We start from the raw sequence: 16,746 nt of genomic DNA on the forward strand, positions 1-16,746 counted from the left end.
CCAAAATCCTTCTATCTATTGGCTCAGGCATTGTGATATGCGCATGCCGAAGACACCTATCATGTACTCCTCAGTTAGAGATAGCAAGTTCTTGGGAAGTGATGCCCCTTGAACTCGAAGCTTGGTATGCCCGAGAAGTGAGTGCACTATAAAGGGGAGCCAGTGCTACCAAGCATCTAGCTATCCGGCTAAGTGTTGTATTTTATGGTTAGAGGATTCAACAGATATTGCCCTTGCCATCCATAGGATTTGTTGTGAATGTGCTTGATTGTCTTGAGTCAAAGTCAAACAAACATTTTGTCTTCTGTGATTGTCAAAGGTTAAATCAAAAACAAACTTTCAAAAGTGCTCATAATCAACTTGGGTTTTCAAAATCAACAACCTTCAATTCAAAACAAAATCCAAACAAAAGTCCAAATTTGTCCAAGTATTCATCCAACATTTGAACATGGCTTGTCAAAACATTGAATATCTTTGTTTCAAAATTCATGTCACTTTAGGCTAGGTTTTGCATAGTCCAACTTAGGTCCTAGGGCATATTGTCATCTCCCTTCATTTTAGTCCTTTTCATTGCAAGCGTCCTCATTTTGCACTTAGGTTCAAAATTATTTCCCTGAGTTTGCATTTCATTGTCATATCCAAGCTAAATTTCCATTTAGGTGACATTCGTGCATTATCCTTGTCATGCTAAAATTAGGTCTTCCCTAGGTTGCATTTTGCATATTCCAAGTCATTGGTCTTCACATATCCTTATCATTGTATTATCATCTTGTCTTGGCTTCATCTTGTCATATCATATCCTTAGATCATTTTCATGTCATATCCTAAGTCATTGTCATAATCATTGCCTTCTTGCATTTAGTCTCAAAAATTTGGTTTGTCAAACTTAAAAAATCAAAACTTTGGATGATACCCTAAGTTGTTGTTAGGGAGTCTTGACCTGGTCTAAAATTTGTCCTTTCATTAATATCATTTTTGTCAAACCTAGCTTAGTATCCAAGCATATAGGTGAGACATTGTCAATTTGTCCTATTGTCATTTGGTCCTTTGTCCTTTAAGGTCTTGGCTTCATTTCAACTTCCCAAGGTTGAGTCTTTAGGTTTACATTCCAAAAAGTTTGTCCAAATCTTGAAAAGCAACAAAAACATAGGTTGCATTCTTGCCATAGATTACATTTTCATCTATTTAGGTTTGATTTAGTTGCACATCATACATCATCCTTTTAAAATCAAAAAAATCCCAAAAATATTGCATTTGCATAGTGACATGCCTGTTGAAACAAGGTCAAAATCTAAAAAGATGGGCGAACCAACATATCAACCCATTGACAACGTATCAAACTCACAGTTTCAACCTAGTCAAACATTACAAATTGAAGGTTTGTCAAACACATAATTACCACAATATGGAATGGATCAACTTGGACCACCTCCATTATATGAGCCAGTGTTTGTACCCATGAAATCGGAATATGGGAGTGTTCCACCAACGCCAAGGGAAAATGCACCTTTTGACTAGAATCACCTGAACCTGCAACATGAAATTCAAACTCAAACATTACATGAGGAACAAACTCTTTCACAAGGATTTGGTTCAAATCAAGGAATTCAAATAGAAATAAATCCAAATGTTTTACCAAATTCTTCATCAGATTCCAATGGTTCTGATGATGTTGATATGCTCCTTAAAGATCCAAAGTTGACAAAAAAGATGGATAAATTCTTGAACAAGGTCTTTAAGATGTTTCCACAAAAATATCTTGATACGATGAGTAATGTGACCTCATCTATGAGGCCTCACCTCGACTCAGTCTGACATTCAGTGGATTTTATATTTAGACTATCATGGATACTTTATTTTGATGCATTTTGAGACTTAGAACTTATATGATTTTAGGATTTGGATAACATTGCTATGATTTGATGATTTACTTATATTCTTTATGAGATAGAACACTACATGATTGTTAGATAGGATGATATTGCAATGATAGATGTCGTTATTGAATTTGTAGGACTTTACTATGAATATAGAACTATGATGTATGGCTAAGTTTATGTGAATTGGGATGAAATTGTTTATGAGAATTTTGCTTGATAAAAGTTGTATTTAATCTGTGCAGATGAAAATTTTATGCAAGTGATGATGTGTATTGTTATACTTTTGAATTATATTATATATGGATATTTGGAAGTACTAATGTGTAAATTGAGATGCGTAGGAAATTTACCATGTGACCATGGAAAATTTACGGAGAACCAAACCTAGACTTATGTATGTTCGTAAGCCAGGGTTTGTCTATTTGGAGAGACAACACCCCGTTTGTGTTGTATTTTATTCGTAATAGTATATGTTGCATGAGTGTTAAGTGTTATTTAAATTTAATGTGTAAAAACCACAAGAGACAATTTCATGTTTTATTTTGTAAAAGTGTTTTATTTGTGTCACTTGACACGTGTGGATTTAAATTTAAATGTTTTTTTTTTTGTCTCTTGGTGGGAAAGTGTTTAACTATAGTTTTTCTTAAATAATATAATGTGTTGTCATAAATACTTTGGGAAAAGAATCTTGGAGAGGTCAACATATGTTTGACCCGAAAATAAACTTCAGAGGGGTTTAAAATGGGTTAAATGAACACCTAGGGGTAGTTTAATAGGGTTTCCTAAAGCCCATAAGGTATACCTAGGGGTTAGGGGTAATTTTAGGCAAGTTTTTACTTTTAAATGATCTTTTTGGACGCTTTAAAAATTGGCTTTTTTGAGTTGTGCGAAAATTGAAAAATTAGAAGTTTAAATCTAATTGAGATTTTTCCTATTCAAATGAGAGTCTTTTTGCATTCTGCTTTTCTTTCCTTTTTGGTTTTTAGAAACTTGTGAGAACTCAAAGAATGAGCTTCTTAAGCAAGATTTTGAGAATTTGAGGGTAATCACCCACTCTCCATTTTTGGAGACAAGAGAAAATTTTGAAAAGAAAAGTAAAGTTTTGGAATAAGAAATTTAACTAAGGGTAGAAGAAGAAGATCCGTGGATTGGGCAGCTCTTCCTCAAATATTATACTACCATTGGGCAGATTAAGGTTGCTTAGATTATTCTTTAAAATGTCTATTTTCTTGTATGTGTTTGAGTGTATGATTGGAGAAGAAATCTATGTTCTTGAATGACTTGTTTTAGAATTTCATTTCAAAATTTTGCATTATGCTTGTTGTGTTTTGGGAGTTTTCTCAAGACCTCTTACTCTTGGGAGAGGAGAGGATCTTGTGGGTGGTAGCAGTGACAACCCTCGAGTGAGAGACTCTCGTTTGAGAGCGATCACAAGGGATCTTTGTGTGACCCTTGCTGCATGGCCTGTTTGTGCAATGGGGGTCATAAGGAGGGATATAAGGCTAGAATTCCTTTGGGGGGCATAAGGAATATGGGGTTGAGATTCTTGATGTATTTATTGTGCCATGAGGTGGCTACTTGTTTTTCCATACTTTCAGTTCTCCTCAAGGTATTGGTCCACTACCACCCTTGAAAAGATCATCACCAAAGTGTGGTGTTGTGTAGCCAAGTTGGGAGTGTGCCTGAAAATCTATGTGTGTATATTTTGTCTTCTTGGAGTTTACATGTTTGTTACCCGTCTAGGAATTGGTTCTCCAAGCTCGGGGGTGGCTACCAGTTAGCCTAGGCTAGGAGGTGAGCACTCCATGGTCATATTGTGATTTATTATGCAGGAAAGTCAGGAGAAGAGAATAGGAACAGTGAAAAGATGCAGAAGATTATTGTTGAAGATACTTAAATCCATTTGCAGTTATTTGTTTAAATTTGATAGTAGAAATATACCCTCATTCGTTGAATGAGAGGCAAGTTGTAATTTTGAGATAGGACATGTGATTATATATTGTAGTTAAATAAAGAAACATCTTGTAATTTTGCAGAATATCGATAGAGTTGTAAAAAGCCAGATATGTTTCTATTTCTATTTTGAAAAGTAAAGGGTTGCTTTGATTTGCATGCAAAAGCTTCTTTTGTAATATGGAAAAAAATCAGTTTTTAATTAACTTACCTTCATCCTACTTGCAGAAAAATATGAATAATATTTATTGTTAATATTTTAATGATTGTATGCATGTTGTTTTAAAGGCGTATATTGCAGTTTAAATTTCCTGTTGTAAGATTTTTGTGTTTTTGGATCCTAGAAAATGATAGTTGCAAGAATGAAATTACACAATTAATTTTAGGAATAAAATCTAAAACATTCCTCCCTTCTAATTCCTTAACTTGAGGATTTTAATCTTCAGAATGATAAGATGCTATTGAAAAATTTATTGATACCTATGGTTATTTTATTGTAGGAAATAAATCTATATCTATTTACTTGCTGTGATTTTATTTTACAATTAATTACCTTAGATTTTAGCAAAAAATCAATTTATACCTTTGATATTACACAGATTAAAATAAAATCAAAATGTTAATTTATATGCATAATTTATTTCTGTATTAGATAAATAAAATATATATATATATATAAACTTCTTCCAGTATTCTTTTTTAACATTCGTAATAACCAACAAATATATATATATATATATATAACTATATATATATATAAATGTAAATATATAAATATATATATATATATTTATATATATTTTTAAAAAAAAAAAAAAATTAAAACAAAAAAACTTGATAGCGGAGGTTTTCGGCTGGGGCCGAGCGCATTGTGCAATGCACAGTGGCCGGCGGCCGAGCGCATTGTGCATGGCACAGTGGCCGGTGGGCCAAGCGCACTATGTATTGCACAGTGGCCGGCGAGCCGAGCTCACTGTGATTCTCTGCCAAGTAGGTGAAAACCTGGTAAACAGGCGCCTCTTGTACTCAAGTGCTCCATCTATCAATGCAACATTGGCATTTCCCGCTTTCATGCATCTTTGCTTTCGCTTGTACATATTTTGCAGTTACTTTTGTGACACCCTAGTTCGTTGGAACCCACATGACTTGAAACTGATCAATGCCCTAGTCTTAGGAAAATCGACAGAGCACATTACATATCCTAAGCAGTGTCAACCAAGTCATTATTCCGTCAGTGAAACCTGGTCGTCCACTCCGAGTCAGTCATCTGTCTCCTGACTACTACAGAGTTTTTATCACTGAGTTAACAAGCAAAAAAACATAATGGAAAACAATCACTAAATAGTTTGAGCTATGAATGAGAAAAATTTTCGTATGCTGTCTTTTATATTGATTTTTGATTAATGTCCCTATGAGTAACTCGAGGAAGTCTATTGTGACTAAGAGAAGCAAGGATTGGAGGCATAATATTTTCTTTGTTTTCTGCTTGTAGGAATGATCCCAATGATATGGAAACATATAAATTAGCTGGGTGTTTGTGATAAGAGCCTTCACATTAAGGTGAAATCGCCTCACATACCTCGACTCCGCTTATTTGTATGCTACAAGGAGGTCCATATCATTTCTTTGTCTATTTTGAGGGAATTTCTTTATGATGCAATTCGGGTCCCTACGAAATATGTCCAAGGATATGAAAAAAAAAAGGGTCATTGTGGAAAAGATAATTAATATTGCACATTGAAAAAAAAAAGGAACTCTAACCTGCCTGTTGTGTTCATTATGCTCAATGATGAATCTTAAGCATTTTAAATCCAGTGACTAGGTTTAGGTTGCATTTCGCATATCATTTTGCATTTTGTGACTTTAGAGTGATTTTGGTGTAATAATAATGATCTCTTTATTTGCTGAATAAGAGCTGGAAGCTTCACCATTTCTTCGCTAAGTGGTCTCTTCTTCATCATTTCTTCGATCGAGTATTTATGTTTTGAGATGTTAGCTGCATACATAAAACATCTTATATAGATTCATTCATTTTATTATTGCTCATTTTCATTCATTTATTTGCATATGAAAAGAAACAAAAACATAGACATCCATAATCATTTGCAATACATACATTCATGCTGAAACAAAAATGCATACATATAGAATAAAGCATATAGAAACATCTCATAACCATTTGACACAAGTGAAATGAAGTCAAATTGGATCTCGTATATATATATCATCTCAAGTCTAAGAGTACAAAATGATGTCCAATGACATGTACAAATTCCCATCGGAGCAAGAATCGTATAGGCTACAAAAATATGGGTTTGTATACAAAAAAATATCCCAGCTACAAAAAGAATCATCTAACTGGCACCCTCTCCCTCATCACCTGGTGGAGGAGGAGGAGCCTGATGCCTGGGATCTTGTCGAGGTGATCGTGCTCCCTCTGATCTGGCCATATACTGCGAATAAGGTTGTACCTACTATGCAACAGGAACTACAACACTATACGCTGCTACGTAATAAGATGCCCTACTACTCTGGAGAAGGACCTCCTGTCGTAGAGACTCTATCTCTTCTCTAGACTCAGCTCTCAAAGCCACAATCTAGTGATCATGCTCAGTCCTCAACTCGGCCAGCTGTCGGTCTCGCTCCGCCAGCTAAGTCTGTGCCACTATCAACTATGACTGCAGCTTTGCAAGGCGTGCTCTCATCGACCGACCCGTGTCAGCCCCCTGCTCTCTTGCAGGCTCTCTGCCACCATCTCCACCACCATCTCCACCTGTGGCTCCACCCTACTCCTCTCACCGCTGACGGACCTACCTCAGAGCTGCTCGCTCCTCCTCTCCCCCACCCACCCTCATGCCTACTCTCCTAAGGGATCCACCCTCACCCCACTGCTATCCAATGTCAGCTCGCACTCCATTGCTGCTGGCACCAGGATCACCACCAGTCCTTTGTGGAGCATCTGGTCTCTGGCCCTGTCTCTAGCCCTGTCCTTGTGCTGGTGCATGGACATCCTCCTCAACACCCTCAATGTGAGGAGCCTGCTCACCCGGATCCATCAAACATGGGAAAGGATGTTGCTAAAAGTAATCTCTATACGGGGGCAATACCCCCGCATCTACTATATCATCCAGGTAATCCCACCTTAGGTGGTGTAAATTTGTCAGCTCCTGCATAGCCAAGGCATAAGATAGCCTAGGTGCCCAACCCTGCCTCTCCTCGTCAGCATACCTAGCATATGTTGTAAACTCCTATGAGATCCTCTGAGGCCGGCCATACTGCCTCATCACTCATGAAATGATGAATCGCTCCACAACAGTCTACGATCTCCCAATCTCATTTTTAATTTTTGTTATTTTTCAGGTTTTTCAATTTTTTGGTTTTTTGTCCGTACATCTCATACGACAATTCCCACAGGCTTGAATGATAAACTATAGGTGTCGCACAAATTTCCATATGCTATCATACTAGCACATCTTCTGTCGTACGAGCACAAATCCTCTGTCGTACGAGCAAACATCATCAACAATCTTCTTTCGTGCGATACTAAATCCTGTCTCGTACGAGTTGAGACTCTGTCGTACAATTCTGTATTCTCTGGTAAAAAGGCAAATTTCATGATTTTATCATTTTTTTGATTATTCTGATGACTAACCCTTACTGTTTATCTATCTGTCTCAGAATTTTTCACATCCTAACTAGTTTTTGCAGAACACTTGTCGAAGAATATTGCTTGTTGCACAAAGATAATATGACTACTGATTCGTTGTCTTTGCACGTTGTCTAAGGAGAATCGACCAAACATCATGTATTCTTTAAATTCATTTTTAGGCACCTAAATTGCTATTTGGTTAATGAACAAATTCTTTTTTTCATGTTTTAGGAAAATTTGAGAGGTAGGAGAGTATGCTCTTGTCTTCTTTTAGACAATCAGAAATCCAGACCCTTGAAGTGTTTTCTTAAGATTGGTTGCAACATCTTTAGCAGACCTGCCCTCTCGAGGAGCTAATAACTCTATAGCCTTTAGGGCCAGTGAGAGGGGAACAACCTAAGTGGGAATGGCTAGACACCAAGTACTCCAACCCACTATAAAATAAACGTGATTTGATGAAAATCAAGTCAACGGCAGTGCTTGGGAATAGCTCTCCTTCGTACCTTCGGGTATATTAAACCTTGGTTTTCAAGGCTAGGAGACCTCTTAATTGAGTTTATACCTCGACACGCCGAATGGACCCCTGACTAAATCCAATTAAAATTAGAAGCTACCCGGTTCACTTCCGAAAGGGAGATAATCTTTGTGCAAGAGAGATAGTAACTCTCCCAAGATACTTGTCATTTCATGCCCCCATTAGCGTTTGGAGTCGGATAATACGACATTGAGAATCCATTACGTGAGCCTCAGTGGCTATATTTTGATTAGCTATTGGGTGTGTACCTGAGTCTACAAGCAAAGGTTTTCTTTCCTCACCAAATTCCTTAGGGTTTGCATGCTGTGATTGGAGTCACTATAAATACTATTTGTTTTTTATGTTTTTCATCCCTGAAACAAAACTTGGATTACCAAAATTGGAGAAGACAAGAAACAAAATTAGTGAGTCAAAACTCTATCCATGTCAGAAACTAGTCCATCCTAAGTCGAAACTCTATCCATGTCAGAAACTAGTCCATCCTAAGTTGAAACTTTGTCCGTGTCAGAAACTAGTATATCCTGGTCAAAAATCAGTCCATCTTAGAATTTGTCATACTCAGTCGTCGATACTCAGCAGTCAGAAATATCAAAATTTTTAGTCTTTGCCCTATAAACTATCATACGAGTCTACTAAATTATCGTGTTGCACCAATCCTGTGTCGTACGAATCTACTCATTGTCATCCTTTAGTTGGTTCTCTATCGTATGAGTCTAAATCATTCATCATCCTGCACTATATTCTGTTTCGTACGAGGTAGAATCGACCTCAGTATTTTGTCATCTTGCACATGCCCATCAGTCATACGGTACAAGGCAGTAACTCATACAAAATAGAACTGTCATCCTGTAACTGCTAAATTATCGTCCGGTTCAGAAAACCCAGTCGTACGAATCTCTTGTTTTGTCAGACAGAACAGTCAAACTTGCCAAAAACATAGTCTACCATGAACATAATACTGGTTATCAAATTTTCCTGAGCATAAAACAGATCAAGATAGTGTACCTCTGCCATTTTTTGTTGCAGGACTTGGTCGATCACCCTTCAGCTAGTTCAATCAAACTATCTATCAAACTCAAGTCACTTAGATAACATCTTACATAGGATATATCATTCCTGAATCAGACTGAATCTTAGTTACTATTTTAGAATCAACCTAGGTGAACGTCTTATACAGGATAGATCTTTCCTGAAACCAGACTAAATCTCAGTTGTTTCTCTCAAACAATACTTAAACCAAACAAACTAGTACTAAAATTGATCTTGACCTCTGCATCAAAAACAACTCTAGGTCACACTAATCCATAAAAATGCCTATTCAAACCAGGAGTTCTCATAAGAAACAAGCCAAAGGAAAAGGAATCCATTCTATGTGAAGGATCCCTTATCAAGATAATCCATTCTATGTGAAGGATCCCCTCACTGACATACCATCGTCATCAGGCAGACCAATTTTTGATGAACCAAAATCTCCCACTATACATGAGACAGAATAGAATGATGGAAACAAAAAAGACCGTAATATTCCTGAAAATCATAATGATTCATCATCATCAAGTGAGATTAACGAAGCTACTAAACCTCTAGAAAAAGCAATCCTTGACTATCAGAAAGACAAAGACTTTAGAAAAATGATGAAAACTATCATGACCCGAGAAAAGGAAGATTATTTCTTAGAACTAGAAATCAAGGTGCCAAACTTCCCATTGGATATGATGTTCAGACACTTGTTACTAAAAGGGAAGACTCACCTATAATCATGGTACACAAACAGTTACTAGCTTTGTGGACAGAGCTCACAGAGCTGAAGAATAAGGACAAGTCCATGAAACAATATTCTCTGGAAACAATATGTCCCTTTCCATATGACAAGAATTTACATAGGCCTCCATTCCCTTCACAAGTGGAAATCCCAAAATTTGACAAATATGACGGTACCTCAGATCCTCAAGATCATGTGAGGGAATTTAGTGATGATTGTATGGAATTCATGCACGATCAAATGTACCTCATGTGTCTCTTCCCAAGGAGTTTAGGGGGTCAAGCAATGGAATGGTTCTCAAGTCTACCCAAAGGAATAAAAACATTTGAAGAACTAATCCAACTATTTTTACAACAATACTCATACAGCATTCAACATCTTATGACTATGATCGATCTTTGTAATACTCAACAGAAAACAAGGGAACCTTTTCTTACTTTTCTCCAATGCTGGAGAAGGATGTTCTCTAGGTACCCACGACCTATTCTAGACTCTGAGAAAATGGATATATTTGTCAATAACTTGGTCCCCGAACTGAAATATAGTGTACAAATGCAAGTACACCCATCATTTAAAAAAATGGTAGATGATGCCTTTCAAATGGAAGATGTGCTCATAAAGAAGGGGGATATCACACCTTGGAAAGAAACACAAACAAGATCTAGCTCTAAAGAGAAGAACAAGTATTGGAAATTTGCCAAAGACAACAACAAGAATGTTGTTAATGATGGAGTAGTAGACACTGTCAAAACCAACTCAAAATCCACAATATTCAACCTAGCTAGTGGTACACAAGCACTTAAAGCCGCTGAGATTGCAGCAGAGAATCCACAAAAGAAAACAAAGGAATGGTTCAAAGACAAGCCTTGGCTTTCCAAACCTAAGCGTGATTTTACTCCTCTTGAAGAATCATATGAGTCTTCTTTCAAAACTTTGTTGGCAAACAACTTGATAACACTACCAGATAACTCCAAACCATATGATCCAAATGTCAAACCAAGATGGTGGAGAGAAAATGAATACTATGACTTCCATCAGAATAAGGGTTATAACATAAATAATTAGATGAAGCTAAAACATGAGATTCAGGATCTCATAGACGTTGGTAAAGTTGTTGTTGGGAATCATCCAACCAATGTTGATCATAAAGCATTTAAAGACCCTTTGCCTGCTTATGAACAAGGTGATTCCTTAAAGACCAAAGGAGGTGCCAAGGTAAATTATGCTTATGCCAGCCAGGACAATGTTATCAACATGATTGAACCTTCACACTCAAAATATTGCAATGTGATTATAGTTCAAGATAAACCAAATGAATCATGATATGCAAAAGCTCTGACCAGATCTCAAAAGAAAGTTACCCTCCAAGGAGCTAGTTCTTCCAAACTAGCTCAGGGAACATCAAATCCAACAGTCGTGCCAAATAAACAAAAGGAATCAACCTTGGACAAATTTAAAAGATTAACCTCATCATCATCCTCTAGATATAGCGTGGTTGAACAGTTGAAAAGGACAAATGCTCAAATATCAATTTTTGAATTTCTACAACTCTCATCTGCTCACAAGGAAATCCTAGACAAAGCATTGCTCACTACCAACGTTCCAAAAGATTTAGACATTGAACAGTTTCAGTCTATGGTGGGTCATCTGACTTCACCTCACTATTTGACCTTCTCTAAGGAAGATGACAATTCATTAAATCATCCACATAACCAGCCATTGCATATTGAAGCCATGATCCACAAACACAGAGTTAAACATGTTTTGATAGATGGAGGCACGGGGTTGAATATCTGTACTTATCATCTGCTTACACAACTAGGATTCTCTGAAAATGTCATTGATCCAGGCAAGAAAATAACAATTAAAGCCTATGATGAAGAAGAGAGGACCTACAAAGGTTTGGTATCATTACCAATCAGAGTGGGACCAATAGAGAGAGATGTCCTTTTCTAGGTTCTTGATATTCCATTGTCATACAATATATTACTGGGCAGGCCATGGATTCATGAAATGAAGGTAGTACCATAAACATATCACCAATGCTTAAAGTTTCCTTATAATGGAGCTGAAGTCAATATTCCTGTTGATACAAATGTCATCTGTAATGCATTGACAAAAGGTGCAGATACTTTTGTGCCTCATAATAGGGCAGCCTCTCCAAATGAAGATCCAGAAACATTGATGAAAGACTTAGAAAAGAGATTGAAGATTACATATGCCGGCATGGATGGCTACAAGATAGAACCAGTACTATCATTAGTTTCTCTCCCTCCATCGCCAAAATAGTTGGGCAAGCCATCAAAGGCTATGAGAACACAAACTTCAGCTCTGAATATTATATATGATGGTCTCTTCATATAGTCTTCTACCTCCTTGGCGGATGAAATAGAAGAGGATGATGTACTTAACTGGCTGTTTAAGGAAGCTAGTCCAAATGAGGAGGTACGACATTGTGAGATTTCCTCAAACCAATATGGTCGTGGTTACAAAATGATTCAGTGGATGGGGTACTCAGGTACTAGTCCTTTGGGCAAACAAAAAGAAGGTATTACTAAACCAATTCAGCTACAAACCAAATCCACAAATGATAAGGCTGGACTGGGATACAATCCTAAAAAGACATCAGAACAAAAACATGTCTCTAAGTCTAAAGGCTTGAAAAAGATATCACCTTTAACATTACATGAAGCAGACACTAAACAAACAAAAGAAGAGTGTAGAAAAGAGAAAGAGGAATCAATGGTCAAGAAAGAAGAAATAGTCAGTGCTTAAGCTTTGGCGGTATTAGCTACAATAATACAAGAAGTTGAGGTTCCTAAGGATATGAGAGATGAATTTGTGAGAATCAGAGAATTGTTTGCACCATTAAAAGTTCCAGTCACATATACTGGCAGGCAACAAGTAGATGATTCAGAGACTGATTCAAATGAGTATGAATGGGGTCCTGACTATCTTTCAGACACATCCACTACAGAAACTCCAGAAGAATCTAGTGGTGTCATAGATGATACTCAAGAGCTGATGTGCATAAAACTAGAGAGGGAAATACAAGAAATTAGACAAAAGAGGCAAGCAAATTATGAACAAGCATTGAAAGAAGGAACAATGCCAGAAATCTTCTCATCTATGTATCCTTATCCTAAAACAGAACAAATCAATTATAGCACTACATAGGAAGAGTTAGAAGCCGCAGAACAAGAACCAGTTATCAGTCTAGAAGAAGTTGAATGGAGTAGATGAGAAAAAGTCACAGAAACAATGAGATCATGTCAACAGGTGTGTTAGATACAAATGACAAATGAACTACAATATGAAGGAATTTGTAGCATTAAAGATGTTAGTATTGATACCATACATATGCTTACTAAATCACCTGACAGAGACTTGGAAACTTCATCCGATAACTCTGATGATTCTGATGACTCTGATGATAGTCCTGTTCATGAGGATACCCACTCATCCTTAAATTCTGAATCATCTGATACAAACAATGAAAAGTTGTCTACTAGTCTTATTGTTGTTAAACCATGACATGACATCCAGTCCGGCGTAGTAAACAACGTTACAAGCATGTCTACTGGATTAGATTGATTAAATATTAACGTGAACTTTAATAATCATGATCTGACTCTTCCTGGTCTCAAGACACTTATGCAAGGTATCATTCTGGAACTCAACTTTTTGATCCGCAACTATGATAACAATACCATGAACACTCTTGAACCAATCCAAAATTTGTCCTTAATACATCCTAAATTCATTGACTGTACTTTACAAAATCAACCTATGGATATACCTACTTTTGCCAATGACTATACATTATCCTATTATCTCAATGCAATTGAACCTATTAACTCTTCCACCAGTGAATGGAGTGAAAATATGACTGAAGAGGATATCAAGTATCTTAGTCGCAAAAACAAGAAAAATAAACATAAAAGATCTGATGGCGAAAACCATATAGTGGCAGTGTCAGAATCTAAAAAAGAGAAAATAAAGGATGTACCTAAAGGTGAAAACCTCTCTGAGGCGCCAGAAGGTGAGATACTTGGTATACTGCCCAGTCATTTTCAAGAGTAGTCTTCCATATTGATTGAGCCAACTCAGCCAGTGAATATCGGGAATCAAGAGACACCACAAATTATTCACGTAGCTCAATCACTATCGGTAGAGGAATTAAAGGATTTCACTCAGCTATTCTTAGAGAAGAAAATAAATTTTGCATGGACGTACTCTGATATGCCAGGCTTAGATCCTAATCTCACTATGCACCATCTCTCAATCACACCAGGAGTAAAACCAGTTAAACAAAAACTCTGTAAGATGCACCCGCATGTCGCACTATTGGTCAAAGATGAACTAGAGAAACTACTTAAAGCTGGATTTATCAGAGCAATAGATTATACTGAATGGATTTCCAACATATTACCTATGTCGAAGGCAGATAAATCTATCAGTTTGTACAGATTTTAGAGATCTTAACAAAGCATGTCTGAAAGATGATTTTCCATTACCAAATATTGATATGATAGTTGACATGACCACGGGATATGAAATGTACTCACTAATGGATGGATTCTCCAGATATAATCAAATCAAAATCTCTCTTGGAGATCAAGAAAAGATAGCTTTCACCTGTACATGGGGAACCTTTTGCTGGAATGTTATGCCATTTGGATTAAAGAATGCAGGAGTGACCTATCAAAGAGCAGTTACAACTATCTTTCATGATATGATGCATAAGAATATGGAAGATTATGTTGATGACACCTTAGTGAAGACTATGAAAATATCAACGCATATTCAAGAGTTAGGTCCTATCTTTGACAAAATGGAAAAGTTCAAGCTTTGATTAAATCCAAAGAAGTGTGCATTCAGAGTGAGATCTAGTAAACTACTCGGCTACATCATTTCAAAGAAGGGCATTGAGGTTGATCCTGAGAAGGTCCAAGCTATAATGGAAATGTCACCTCCAAAGAACATCAATCAAAAGAGAAGTCTACAAGGACGTCTCCAATCCATTAGAAGATTCATTTCTCAACTAGCAGACATGGCTCAACCTTTTACAAAAGTATTGAGAAAAGGAATAATATACAACTGGGATCAGCAGTGTGAACAACATCTTCAGCAGATAAAAGAGTACCTGTCAAATCCACCAATCTTAATGCCACCTATTCAAGGTAAACCATTAATCTTATATATATCAGCAACTGATTCATCACTGGGGGCACTTCTGGCACAACAAGATGACAACAAAAAGGAAAGAGCTATTTATTACATCAGCAGGACATTGGTGTCTTAGAAATGAGCTGCAGTATAATAGAAAAAGCATGCTTGGCATTAGTCTTTGCATCTCAGAAATTGAGGCACTATATGCTCACACATTCAGTCAAGTTGGTGGCCAAAATTGATCCATTCAAGTATCTTCTTAATAAAGCAACACTCACCAGACGAATGGCAAAGTGGGTAATGATCCTTACAGAGTTTGACATTGAATATGTGGAACACAAAGCCATAAAAGGATAGGTAATTGCTGATCAACTTGCTGAAGCTCCACTTGAGGATACTCAACCACTACATATTGAGCTCCCAGATGAATCAATAATGCATCTTACTCAACAACCCTAGAAGATGTTCTTTGATGGGTCATTTACTCAAAATGGTTCAGGTGCTGGCATATTATTCATTACTCCTCAGAAGTACTCCATCCCAAAATCTTACAAGATTTTATTCCCCTGCACAAACAATATTGCAGAATATAAAGCTTTGGTGAATGGTATAAAACTAGCCATTGAATGGAAGGTTGCTGAATTACATATTTATGGAGATTCTTGGTTGGTCATCAATCAAATCAATGATACATATCAGACTCGAGATGAGAAATTGATGCCTTACAAGAGGATGGTAGATGATTTCAAGAAGTATTTTGCTTTTGTATCATTCCAACAAATTCCTAGATCAGCGAATAGAGCAGCAGATGCTATGGCTACCTTGGAATCTATACCTGAGCTACAAGAGTCCAATTTTTGCTTTGATTTCCTCGTGGAAGAGTTATATTACCTTGCTTATGATTCCCCTGAAACCCAAATAGTCTATTCTATTATTGGACATGACTCATCCAGATACAGACACATCTATTCCTATCTATGTGATCAAGTTATCCCTGAAAACCTTACTCGTAAAAAGAAAAGAAACCTAACTCGAAATGCTTCGCGGTATGTTATGATAGCTAACGATTTATTTAGATGAGGTTTGGAAGGTACTTTGCTTAGATGTCTAGAAACTGAAGAGTCTAAATGTGCATTATCGAAAGTCCATGAAGGTATTTGTGGATCTCATTGAAATGGTTTTACTTTACCTTGGAAACTATTATGGGCTGGCTACTACTGGCCAGATAGGGAAAAAGACACCATAAAATTTGCTGAGACTTGTGAGAAATTTCAGCTTCATGGAAATCTCATACACACCCCGACGAGGGATCTCATACCATTCATTACACACTGGCCTTTTCAGCAATGGGCCTTTGATCTCATTGGTCAAATATATCCTGCATCATCCAACGGACATAAATTCATCATAATGGCCATTGAGTATTTCACCAAGTGGGTAGAGGTGGTTCCTCTTAACAAAGCAACTGGTAAACAAGTCACCTTATTCATCCTAAACTATATAATTTGCAGGTATGGGATACCTTCGTCCATCGTGACTGATAATGGAGGACAGTTCAAGAATAAAGACCTAGATGAACTTTGTGAGAAATTCAAAATAAAGCAACACTGGTCATCAATATATTACCTTCAAGGTAATGGACAAGCCGAGGCATCTAACAAAAATCTACTGACTATCTTGCACAGAACAGTGAACAAATCTGGGAAGGATTGGCATCTGCAGCTCAATCTTGCACTATGGGCTTACAGAACAAGTATCAAAACACCTACTAGGGCTACACCTTTCTCTTTAGTGT

The sequence above is a fragment of the Cryptomeria japonica genome, chromosome 5, assembly GCF_030272615.1.
Source record: "Cryptomeria japonica chromosome 5, Sugi_1.0, whole genome shotgun sequence".
Lineage (NCBI taxonomy): Eukaryota > Viridiplantae > Streptophyta > Pinopsida > Cupressales > Cupressaceae > Cryptomeria > Cryptomeria japonica.